We start from the raw sequence: 12496 nt of genomic DNA, 5'->3' as shown, positions 1-12496 counted from the left end.
AAAGGTCTAGGGAAGAAAATCCCCTTCTTTGCCTCAATAAGTACAACTACTGGGTCACATTTTCTTAGTCTATAACTCCTGCTAAAATGGTCTGCGTGTCCAAGGAAATCTATAAATAAATATATTTACTAGGCTCCTAAGTAAATATATTAAACTTCCTGCTTGTTTCAAGGAGTCTTAAGTAGGGAACTGAGAAGGGCCTGTAACGGTTGTACACGCCTTTAATACCTTCACTCAAGGAGGCAAAGGCAGGCAGATCTGTACGAGTTTGAGGTCAGCATGGTCTACAGAGTGAGTTTCAAGCCAGCCAAGGCTACATAGTGAGATTTTTGTCTCGAAAAGAAGGAAGAAAAACAGGAGAAGAGAGGGTTGAAACTTACACTGTGCGCAAAGCCCTTTTACATTCCATACTTCACTTTGACCTACAAATCAGCAATCAGAAGTAAATTTTCAACTAGAAAATACTGTAGGTTCTGGAGTCTGCAGAGAATCAGACACTATGTCAATAGGAGCAATTTCCATTTGTGAAAAAAAAAAGTCATGACTGTCCTTCCATTGAACAGACTACTAAACAGTTAACAAAGCAGACCACTAACCCCAGCACTCAGGAGACTGGGTGGGAATCATAAACTCAAGGCTACCCCGGGCTATGCAAGCAAGACTCTGCCTCAAACACAGAAAAGGAAAAAGTTTTAGTATTTGGTCTTTCAGGTGACTCTCTGGTAACCAATAATGAATAAAATGTAAAGATGGTCACTTTTACCTTATCACGTTCTTCACATGGTGAGGCCATGTGCATAAATATGACTCTTGTTTTTGAAATGAAGTAGAGTAATTTCAATAATATCAAGAAAACAGTGAACTGGCTACAACGTTGTTTAACAGAAGTTCACCTCAGCACTAAATTGGGACAATTGGCTTAACAAAACTGAGTCAATTTTACAAACTATAAGGAAGAGCAACTGAGCTCAGAAACTGAATGAATGAATGGATGGATGAATGAGCTGCTTCTTCCTACTGTCATGCCTTCTTCCTTCTCTACTAAAATTTTGATCTCAGTTGTCTGATTAGTGGTTAGGAATATGAACCCCATAGATAAACTGCCTAGGGTTGAGCCCTAACCTCATCACTACTTCCCTGATTTCGAGCAAGTTACACACATGTTCTGCGTGCCTTGTTTCCTCATTTTAATTACCGTTCTCACTTAGCACTTGCTGTAGACCACCTAGACTCACTCATGAATATCCAACGACCCCATGAAATAGATGCTCTAACTATCCCCATGTTGAGATGGGAAACCAAAACCACTTCTCTTCAGTCATTTGGCCCAGGCCACATTACTAGTATGTGCAACCAAGTGGCAGTCTTGGTGCCAAGACCATCACAGCAGTACCACCTAGCAACCCTGTTCCAAACACAGGCTGACAAGTGGTAGTTGATGGAGGAGTGTGTATGTGTTACTTTTATTAATAAAAAACTGCCTTGGCCCTTTAAGAGAACAGAAAATTAGGTAGGCGGAGTAGACAGAACAGAATGCTGGGTAGCAGGCAGTAGGGAGACGCTTCAGGCAATCGCCATATGCAGTCGCCATGCTTCTCTCTGAGATGGACACAAGTTAAGATCTCTCCTGGTAAGCCACCCCTCGTGGTGCTATATAAATTACTAAATATGGGTTAAAGAAAGATATGAGAATCAATCAATAAGAAGCTACAGATAACGGGCCAGGGGCCCGTTTTTAAATTGTATTTAAATGAATACAGTTTCTGTGTAATTATTTCGGGTATAAAGCCTGCCCCTCCTTCTACAGGTAGTCCCAGATAGCATAATGTATGCTGCTGATGGTGGGAATAACGGTGATGCTTTGATGGTGAGTGGGGCGGGGGGTAGTGTTGCTGTGGCTGCTGCTGCGGCTGTGACTGCTGCAATTGTGGCTGCCGCTGTTGTCATAATGAGAGCATAACCAAGCCTTTGAGAGAGACTTTCCAAGCACAGACAATCTCTGTTTCATCAACTGCTTCATTCCCCCTTCTGTTCTAAATGTTAGAGAATCAATCCTGCTCTTGCTCTGCTGGTGGTGTGCCATCTACAGCTTGCCCACTGGCTCGGGGTCCAATAGCTACACCACTGACGTCTGCATAAGCAGCAGTCCTTCTAACACTTGCATACATCACCACATCTCCCTAGAGAGGGTGATGACTTCCTTTCATCCTTCCATTCTCTCAGTTTAGACAAAATTAGTGCTCAGTTGCGCGATTTCCTGCAGCAACTCACACAGAGCATGTGTTTAAGAAACTTCTACTTCCTAGCAGGTGAATTTCAGGTCCTTCCCTAAACACCTCCAGTATAGACTCTTTGTCTGAAAACTATCGTTTTCTCGTGGAGCTGCTCCTCTCGATACCTTTGCTTCAGTGTTGCCGACCTTCCTACTACAGTGGAGGAGATCAACGTGTACAGAACCATCTAAACAGCGTGACTTCTGACCCCAGCACTGTGCAGCATCATAGAAAGTAGGAAAGAGAATTCCTTACCTCATAGATCTGGTTTCAGGGGGCCTTCTTAATGACTTTCTCCGCAGTAAACTGTGAAATTGTTTGTGGCAGAGTGTGACTGCCACCTAGTGTAAGTCTTGTGAATGACCAGTCAATGAGGTCCTTTTTTGTTTTTAAAGATTGAATTTTTGAGATGAAGAGCAGTGAGGATGGTGCTGCGATTCTCTAAAAATCCCTCCCCTTCCTTCCTTCTTCCCTCCCCTTCCTTCCTTCTTCCCTCCCCTTCCTTCCTTCTTCCCTCCCTTCCTTCCTTCTTCCCTCCCTTCCTTCCTTCTTCCGTCCCTTCCTTCCTTCTTCCCTCCCTTCCTTCCTTCTTCCCTCCCTTCCTTCCTTCTTCCCTCCCTTCCTTCCTTCTTCCCTCTCTTCCTTCCTTCTTCCCTCCCCTTCCTTCCTTCTTCCCTCCCCTTCCTTCCTTCTTCCCTCCCTTCCTTCCTTCTTCCCTCCCTTCCTAACTTTCTTCCTTCCATCCTTCTCTCCTTCTGTCCTTCCTTCTTTCATTCCAGCCATTGATGACAGAGACCATGAACAAAGTCCAGTTGGTGCTGGCAAAGCTGGAGTTGGAGGATGCTGTTCAGAGGTGGGAGAGCAGCGTAAGTTTCCAACACAGACATGAATAAAACTCACCAGGCACAAGCAGTGCTGGGCTTTAACAATGTGAGTCAAGTCCTCTACAACTTAGTGCCTGCCTGGAGACACAGACAAGAGCCTGTACTACCTGAGTGCCTGAAGAAAACCCCATTTTCTCCGTTGAAACTTATGCATCCAATGGGGTACTTCACCATTCCACCCAGCTTAAGGAGAATGGATGTTCATCCTCAGGAAGGGGAGGTGCCATGGGGTGGATGAGAAATCCTCCCCTTCCCCCATCACAGCCATGCCTTAAAAGCATCTGGAAATTGTAAGTTGTTGAGAATAGGTAATGTAAATTTTCTTATGGGAGTTAAATTAGCTAGCATATGTAAAGCACGTAAGGAGCTCAGCTGATAAGAGCACTTACTGCTCATACAGGAGGACCTGGCTGTGCACACACCCGTGACCCCTCAGGTAAGGGTAAAAGGCTGAGACAGGAGCTCTCTGGGGCTTTCTGGCTGCCAGCCTAGTTCCATGTTCAGTGATAGATCAGAACACCAGACATCCTCTTCCAGCCTCCAAACTCTTGCATGGCTGCACATACCTGCATACATGTGCACATATATCATGTACACACACACACACACACACAGAGATAAACAATCTTGGAGGATTTGTGGGAAGGTGAATATTATCACAACATGTTGTATCAAACTTTCAAATATTAAGCATTATTTTTTAATTAATTAAAATTTTATTTACAAATAATAAAAATAAAAGACATAACACATTCCTATTTTGAGCCTTGCCCTGAGAGTGTGAGCCTTTTTTTTTTAATTTTTTTTTCAGTGTGAGCCTTTTAAAGAGCAAAGTAAACCATGATTCGTCTGTACCATCTTCATCAAACTACCTCTAACCCTTAGACAGATTGTGACTACTAGAAAGAAAGGAGATGCTGAAGTTGGGGGTCAGCTTCCCTACTGAACCCTGCTGATGGGAGAATGGCACTGGCTGCTGTGGGACTTTCCCATTTCCTGCTGTCCCTGGACAGACCAGCTTTTTTGCATCACTGGGTATGGCTACTGGGTCCTACCTCTTCTTACAGCCTCACGCTGAGGTCTCAAGACGGATCTGTGCAGTTCTTCCCCAGACATTGCTTGAATAATCAACCCATTCTTCATTTTGACACAGAAAACAGTACGGCAGGGCCACAGGGGCCATGAACAGAAACATACCTGTACCCTGACGCCTGGGACACAGAGACCCAAGAGTTGGCAGAGAATGAGGAGAACCTCTGAGCAACATTGGAAGATGGGCATGTCCTGGGGGAGCACAAAAGAGGTGAGTGTGGGCAGAGAAGAAGGATGTGGGGGTTTTCCTGGGACAGTGGGGTGGAGGTCAGGCTCTTCTCATTGTTCTCAACTTGGTGGAGCTAAGGAAGCTTCTGCAGAACTCAGCCAAGAGTGTATTGTGACTCAGGAGGCATGGAGGCATGGAGGGGAGCCAGGAGGAGTCACCTCTGGGCTGAAGTTTCTCAGCTGGGGCAAGGCTGGGAAGAAAATATGCAAAGGGACAGATAAGTCACTGGTGAATGGGAGCCCCATCCCCTCCAGAAAATCTGGGCAGTAAGACTCAAGATAGAAACTACATCAGAAATTCCTGGGCTTTCCATGTGATGGGAAGTCTGTCCTCTCCTATTTCCATTCTTTCTGATGACCACATAACCCACATCTGGATGGTGCTCTATCTACAGCTCAAACCTCAACTATGAGAGTCTAGAAAGGGTGGGACACAGATGTCATTTGAAGGAAGTCCCAACAGACTCATGTCAAGGACAACTGTGTGGGAGATTCTAGAGATACTTGACTTCCTGAGCTAGCTTCGAGAATGTAACAGAGTCCCCAGCAGTGGATATGACCTACAGCACAGCCTTGGAAGGCATCATCAACATCACATGTTTGGGCCTTCAACTTCTCTTCTATGATTCTCTCTCTGACCTGCACCCTATGTGGGAAGCCCTTAGCATGGACATCCAGCCTGAGGGTGTGATGCCCTGTTAGAATGGGATCTACAAGGGTTGGGTGACTATTGACAGAGGTTTCTGTCCTGCGCAGTCCAGCACCATTCAATCCCAAAAAAATACACAGAGGTCTATATTAATTATAAACTAGTTGGCCTAGTAGCTCAGCAGACTGAATCTTTCCTCTTCCCAGAATTCTCCTGTTCTCGTTGTCCCACTTACACTTCCTGCCTGGCAACTCGGCAATCAGCATTTCATTAAACAAGTACAAGAAACAAATCTTTACAGAGTAAAACCATTGTCTCAGAGCACTTTTCTCTCACCCCACTTTTTTTTTTCAAAACAAGAACTCTGAATCAAATCTCCCTTGTTGAGCTTTCTTCCTGATCATTATCCATACAACTTGTAACCAACACTCTAAACAAAGAAAAACATCGATAATCCATGTTTTGGGAATGCAGGCATAGTTTTCCAGGCTACTTCCTGCTGATTGGGGACACTGATAATCTTATGGGGACCTAAAGAAAATTTGAATTATGGTCAAGTCCTGAATGAAATATTCTGTGAGGCTTGATAATCTCAGCCAGCAGTCTTGAAACTGTTCTGGATGCAGAACTCAGAGGAAACTCCAACAGAGGTTCTCTGAAATGTTGGATCATCTGGACCATCTGCTCCTATTGGAAATTCTTCATGGGGGGGGGGGGTCTTCCTTGATCAAACATGATTTTTCTTAGCTCAGAATAAATCCACAGCCTCTCCTTTCCTGTGGAAATAAAAGCAAAACCTGTTCTCCAAAGTAACTAACACACCTTGTGACTTAAATTTTGAAGTCAAGGCATTTTCAAAATATATGTGTTGGATTAATTCAGCAACATTTATAATTAAATATCTTTTAGCAGTTTTGGCTCCTTCCTTAGCCATCAAACAATTTAAAGGCAACATAATAACATTCAGTATCCAGACTCTCTGTGTGTTTTTCATTTTTATGTGGCTTTTAAACTCTATTTTAAACTCTATTTCTTTTATTTTTATTTTTAATTTTTGGCTTTTTGAGACAGGGTTTCTTTGTGTATCTTTGGCTGTCCTGGAACTCACCCTGTAGACCAGGTTGTCCTTGAACTCACAGAGATCTGCCTGCCTCTGCCTCCCAAGTTCTAGGATAAAAGGTGTGTGACACCACACCAAACTACTGTCTTTCTTTCTTTTTTATTTTAAGGACTTTATCCTTTTTCTTTTCTCTCCGAAGCCTACATATATTTTTAAACACGCTGTAAACCATTTAGAAGTTTTCTTCACCTAAATCTATCTTTACTCTATATCTCTCTTTTTCTGACCACATGAGTCTTTAATTTGCAAAGCGATATGACTAGGATTAAAGCTGCGGCTTTGAAAGCTGGATCCACCCCATTCCTTAGCTTTCTGAAAGTCTAGCCTCATGTCAGAAGTACTGGCCAGGCTTTCTTTGGGGTGAGTGAGGAGTGAGTGCCCGAACCGCGGCGGAGAGGGACCACCTACACTCCACAACTCCCCCTGCCTTCAGCACACTTCCTGCTCTTCCTGCAGGGGTTATTCTCCCCAGATACCGCCTCTCTCTCCCTGTCCCTTCCCAGCTTGCACCCAGAATCCTCCCCACCTCCCCCTGCCTCATCCTCCCGTCTTTGGGGCCACAAAATCCCACAGCTCAGCCTGTTTGGGCTCTGGGGACCTGGAATTGAGTGCACCCAGGCCGGTGGGAGGTCCCCTCCTTCATTTGACTGCCCGGGGCAAGGTAGGCCTTTGTCTGAGAGCTGCTTGGCCTGCAAGAGGACCTGACAGTCTGCCAGAGTATCCATCATTCTTTGGGGTGTCCTGCTCCAGTTCTAAGGCCATCCACCCAAAGGGGTCAGACTCTGGCCTCCAGGCAGGTCTGAGGATTCCTGCGGAGGGGTGCAGGCTCCTTCAGATTGTGCTGCCAGGTTCGCTGTGTGGTATTCCATCCCGCCCTGCCCCCACCTTGGCCCCTTTGTCTGGGCTGCGACCCTGGGCTGCCTGGAATCCCTGATTCTGTGCCCTGACATTCCATCTGAACTGGTGAGTGAATGCGGACCCTGGGGCAACCTGCCCTGGAAGAGAGCACAGATCCCCTACCCCCACTTCCCTCTGCAGGCTTGTGTCTGTTTCTCCCGTCCCTGTGCCTCCCAAGCTTTCCCTAGTGTTCTCAGGTGTCCTACTCCTGTTCTAAGGCCATCCACCCAAAGGGGTCAGACTCGGGCCTCCAGGCAGGTCTGAGGATTCCTGCAAGGGAGTGCGGGCTTCTTCAGATTGTGTCGCAAGGAATAGGTCCTCCTCTGGCACTGGGGAGATCCAACCAGTTTCAGTCACAGCAAAGATTGGTCTAGGACACCAAACGCCTCCGGGCTCCCTTTGAAGGAAGAGATGGGCAGGCGCCAAAGCAGGAGCTCCTCCAACAACATGAAAGGCAACATGACATCACCACAAGCCAGACATCCCGAAACAACAAGAATTGAACACCCTACCCCAGAAAATATAGAAGAAACCGACCTTAAACAGTACTTTATGAAAATAATAGAGGACCTTAAACAGGAGGTAAAAAACTGCCATAAAGAAATGGAGATGACAAACAAAAAGGTAGACGAAATAAATAAATCTCTCAAAGATACCCAAGAAAAACAAGAAAAAGCAATCAAACAGGTAAGGGAAACAGTACAAGACCTGATAAATGAAATGGAGGTATTGAAGAAAACACAATCTGAGGGACGACTGGAAATGGAAACTCTGAGTAAACGAACAGAAACTTCAGAGACAAGTATTTCCAACCGAATACAAGAGATGGAAGAAAGAATCTCGGACTCTGAAGATACTATAGAGGAAATAAACTCACAGATTAAAGAACTAAACAAATCTAACAAATTCTTAACACAAAACATTCAGGAAATCTGGGACACCATGAAAAGACCAAACCTAAGAATAATTGGGGTAGAAGAAGGAGAAGATTTACAACTCAAAGGCCCAGAAAACATATTCAACAAAATTATAGAAGAAAACTTCCCCAACCTAAAGAAGGATGTTCCTATGAAGGTACAAGAAGCCTACAGAACACCAAATAGACTGGATCAAAAGAAAGCATCCCCACGCCATATAATAATCAAAACACAAAACATACAGAATAAAGAACAGATATTAAGAGCTGCAAAGGAAAAAGGTCAAGTAACATATAAAGGGAAACCTATCAGAATTACACCTGATTTCTCAATGGAAACCATGAAAGCCAGAAGAGCTTGGATAGATGTGCTACAGACACTAAGGGAACATGGATGCAAGCCTAGACTACTATACCCAGCAAAGCTTGCATTCACCATTGATGGAGAAAACAAGATATTCCAGGACAAAAACAGATTTAAACAATACACAGCCACAAATCCAGCCTTGCAGAAAGTAATAGAAGGAAAATCACAAACCAAGGAGTCCAACAACGCCCACAAAAACTCAGGCATCTAGCGACCCTTCACCAGCACAACTAGAAGAAGGGAAACACACAAACTCTACTACTAAAAATGACTGAAGTTAACAACCACTGGTCATTAATATCACTTAATATCAATGGACTCAACTCACCTATAAAAAGGCACAGGCTAAGAGACTGGATACGAAAACAGAATCCAACATTTTGCTATTTACAAGAAACACACCTCGACCACAAAGACAGACATCTACTCAGAGTAAAGGGTTGGGAAAAGGTTTATCAAGCAAATGGCCCTAAGAAACAAGCGGGTGTGGCCATTCTAATTTCCAACAAAGTTGACTTCAAACTAAAAACAATCAGAAGAGATGGAAAGGGACACTTTATACTCATAACAGGAAAAATCCATCAGAATGAAGTCTCAATCCTGAATATCTATGCCCCTAATATAAAAGCTCCCACTTATGTAAAAGAAACACTTCTAGAACTCAAGGCAGCCATCAAACCACACACACTAATAGTTGGAGACTTCAACACTCCTCTCTCACCAATGGACAGGTCAATCAGACAGAAACCTAACAGAGAATTGAAAGACTTAATGGAGGTAATGAACCAAATGGACTTAACAGACATCTATAGAACATTCCACCCAAATAGGAAAGAATATACCTTCTTCTCTGCGGCTCATGGAACCTTTTCGAAAATTGACCATATACTTGGTAACAAAGCAAACTTCCACAGTTACAAAAAAATATTAGTAACCACCTGTGTCTTATCGGATCACCATGGATTAAAATTAGAATTCAACAACAATGCTACCCCCAGAAAGCCCACAAACTCATGGAAACTGAACAGTCAACTACTGACCCACACCTGGGTCAAGGAAGAAATAAAGAAAGAAATTAAAGTCTTTCTTGAATTTAATGAAAACCAAGACACAACATACTCAAACCTATGGGACACAATGAAAGCAGTGCTAAGAGGAAAGTTCATAGCACTAAGTGCCCACTTAAAGAAAACGGAGAAAGCACTCATTGGTGACTTAACAGCACACCTGAAAGCTCTGGAAAAAAAAGAAGCAGACTCACCTAGGAGAAGTAGAAGACTGGAAATAATCAAACTGAGGACAGAAATCAACAAAATAGAAACACAGAAAACAATCCAAAGAATCAATGAAACAAGAAGCTGGTTCTTGGAGAAAATCAACAAGATTGACAAACCCTTAGCCAAACTAATCAAACGGCAGAGGGAGAACACGCAAATTAACAAGATCAGAAATGAAAAGGGGGATATAACCACAGACACAGAGGAAATTCAGAAAATCATTAGATATTACTACAAAAGCCTGTATGCCACAAAATTTGAAAATGTAAAAGAAATGGACAGTTTTTTAGATAAATACCATATACCAAAGTTAAACCAGGACCAGGTAAATGCTCTAAATCGTCCTGTTAGTTGCGAAGAATTAGAAACTGTTATCAGAAACCTCCCTACCAAAAAGAGCCCAGGACCAGATGGTTTCAATGCGGAATTCTACCAGAACTTCCAAGAAGACCTAATACCTATACTCCTTGAGGTTTTTCATAATATAGAAACACAAGAGTCACTGCCAAATTCCTTCTATGAAGCTACAGTTACCCTGATACCTAAACCACACAAAGACTAAACCAAGAAAGAGAATTACAGGCCAATCTCACTCATGAACATTGACGCAAAAATTCTCAATAAAATACTGGCAAACCGAATCCAAGAACACATTAGAAAAATTATCCATTACGATCAAGTAGGCTTCATCCCAGAGATGCAGGGCTGGTTCAACATACGAAAATCTATCAATGTAATCCATCATATAAACAAACTGAAGGAAAAAAAACCATATGGTCATCTCATTAGATGCTGAAAAAGCATTTGACAAAATTCAGCACCCTTTTATGATAAAGGTCTTGGAGAGATTAGGGATACAAGGGTCATTCCTAAATATAATAAAAGCTATTTATAGCAAGCCGACAGCTAACATCAAATTAAACGGAGAGAAACTCAAGGCTATCCCACTAAATTCAGGAACACGACAAGGCTGTCCACTCTCTCCTTATCTCTTCAATATAGTGCTTGAAGTTCTAGCAATAGCAATAAGACAACATAAGGGAATCAAGGGGATTCAATTTGGAAAGGAAGAAGTTAAACTTTCATTATTTGCAGATGATATGATAGTATACATAAGCGACCCCAAAAACTCCACCAAAGAACTCCTACAGCTGATAAACTCCTTCAGTAACGTGGCAGGTTACAAGATCAACTCCAAAAAATCAGTCGCCCTCCTATACACAAAGGATAAGGAAGCAGAGAGGGAAATCAGAGAAGTATCACCTTTCACAATAGCCACAAATAGCATAAGATATCTGGGAGTATCTCTAACCAAGGAAGTGAAGGATTTATTTGACAAGAACTTTAAGTCTTTGAAGAAAGAAATTGAAGAGGATACCAGAAAATGGAAGGATCTCCCCTGCTCGTGGATTGGGAGGATCAACATAGTAAAAATGGCAATTCTACCAAAAGCAATCTATAGATTCAATGCAATCCCAATCAAGGTCCCATTAAAATTCTTCACAGAGATTGAGAGGACAAAAATCAACTTTATATGGAAAAACAAGAAACCCAGGATAGCCAAAAAAATCTTATACAATAAAGGTTCTTCTGGAGGCATTACCATCCCTGACTTCAAACTCTATTACAAAGCTACAGTATTGAAAACGGCTTGGTATTGGCATAAAAACAGAGAGGTTGACCAATGGAATCGTATAGAAGATCTGGATCTTAAACCACAAACCTATGAACACCTGATTTTTGATAAAGGAGCCAAAAGTACACAATGGAAGAAAGAGGGCATCTTCAACAAATGGTGCTGGCATAACTGGATGTCAACCTGTAGAAGAATGAAAGTAGATCCATATCTATCACCATGCACAAAACTCAAGTCCAAATGGATTAAAGACCTCAATATTAATTTGAACACATTGAGCTTGATAGAGGAGAAAGTGGGAAGTACTCTACAACAAATGGGCACAGGGAACCGTTTCCTACGCATAACCCCAGCTGCACAGACTTTAAGGGCAACATTGAATAGATGGGACCTCCTGAAGTTGAGCAGCTTCTGTAAAGCAAAGGATATTGTCACTAAGACACAAAGGCAGCCTACTGACTGGGAAAAGATCTTCACCAACCCTGCAACTGACAAAGGTCTGATATCTAAAATATATAAGGAACTCAAGAGACTAGACGGTAAAATGCCAATTAACCCAATTAAAAAATGGGGCGCTGAACTGAACAGAGAATTCTCAACAGAAGAAGTTCGAATGGCCAAAAGACACTTAAGGTCATGCTCAACCTCCCTAGCTATCAGGGAAATGCAAATCAAAACAACTTTGAGATATCATCTCACACCTGTCAGATTGGCTAAAATCCAAAACACCAATAATAACCTTTGCTGGAGAGGTTGTGGGGTAAGGGGCACACTCATCCATTGCTGGTGGGAATGCAAACTTGTGCAACCACTTTGGAAAGCAGTGTGGCGGTTTCTCAGGAAATTCGGGATCAACCTACCCCAGGACCCAGCAATTCCACTATTGGGAATCTACCCAAGAGATGCCCAATCATACAACAAAAGCATATGCTCATCTATGTTCATAGCAGCATTATTTGTAATAGCCAGATCCTGGAGACAGCCTAGATGCCCTTCAGTGGAAGAATGGATGAAGAAACTGTGGAATATATACATGCTAGAATACTACTCAGCGGTAAAAAACAATGACATCTTGAATTTTGCAGGCAAATGGATGGAAATAGAAAACACTATTCTGAGTGAGGTAACCCAGACCCATAAAGATGAACATGGGATGT

Source organism: Arvicola amphibius, chromosome 5 (assembly GCF_903992535.2).
Source record: "Arvicola amphibius chromosome 5, mArvAmp1.2, whole genome shotgun sequence".
Lineage (NCBI taxonomy): Eukaryota > Metazoa > Chordata > Mammalia > Rodentia > Cricetidae > Arvicola > Arvicola amphibius.
Note: the sequence above shows the minus strand (reverse complement) of the source record.